Raw genomic sequence first — 1,060 nt, forward strand, 5'->3', positions numbered from 1 at the left:
TTTAAAGATTTTATTTATTTATTTGACAGACAGAGATCACAAGTAGGCAGAGAGGCAGGCAGAGAGGAGGAAGCAGGCTCCCCGCAGAGCAGAGAGCCCGATGCGGGGCTCGATCCCAGGACCCTGAGATCATGACCTGAGTGGAAGGCAGCGGCTTAACCCACTGAGCCACCCAGGCGCCCCGAGGCTCAGGCTTCTGCCCCCTCCTCTGGACTTGCTGGGCAGGCCAGAAGCCGAGGCCCATGAGACGGGCTCCACAGGGGAGGCAGGACACCTGAGCTGCGATCTGGTGTGACTGGTCTGGCGCTGAAACCCTGTTCTTCTGGTCTGGCGCTGAAACCCTGTTCTTCGGTGGGGGCTCGAAAAGTGGCTCCTCCCCCGCCTGCCGCAAGCCCTTCCCACCATTGTTCCGGTCTCCGGAATGCCCTTTTCAAACTTGAGAAGCTGCCTGTCCTTGACTTGGCCTGCACATGGGCCTTTGAAGGTCTCCTTCCCACCCTGGCAGGACCTGCTGGGCAGGAGAGTAGGAAGAACCCCAGGCCCTGAACGCCGGAGCCTCTGCTCTGGGCCTGCATCAAGTATGGGGACAGTCCAGGCTCCCAGGTGGCTCCGACACAGCCCAGTTCTGAGGACAGGGGCCGGCCTGCCTGCCAGGTCCCAGCCTCCCAAGTTGCTGATGGCCTGGAGAAGGAGCCGAGGCAGTGGGGGGTTCACATGGCTGTTTGCTTTTGGGAGTCCGGGCTGGTGGGCGGGTGTGAGCTGCAGAGAAGCTGTCTTTGGTGGCGGCGAGTGGAGAGGTTCAGAGGGAGGAGGTGAGGACACGCGCTGGAGTGGAGTGGCCGTGGGCCTTGGCACACCCCTTCCCTGGGCACACACTCTGCCCTCATCCCCCGGCACCCTCCCCTGCCCACATGGGCTGGAGCTGGTGGAGCTGCCTCCCAGTTCCTGCCCTTTTGTCAGGAAATGATCAAAGGAGCCTCTAACCTGCCCACATGTGCATTTGTGCCTGGCCCAAGGGCCACAGAGGAGTCAGGCCCCGTGGGACATCCCCGTCTCCTGG

The sequence above is a fragment of the Mustela nigripes genome, chromosome 3, assembly GCF_022355385.1.
Source record: "Mustela nigripes isolate SB6536 chromosome 3, MUSNIG.SB6536, whole genome shotgun sequence".
In the NCBI taxonomy this organism is placed as follows: Eukaryota; Metazoa; Chordata; class Mammalia; order Carnivora; family Mustelidae; genus Mustela; species Mustela nigripes.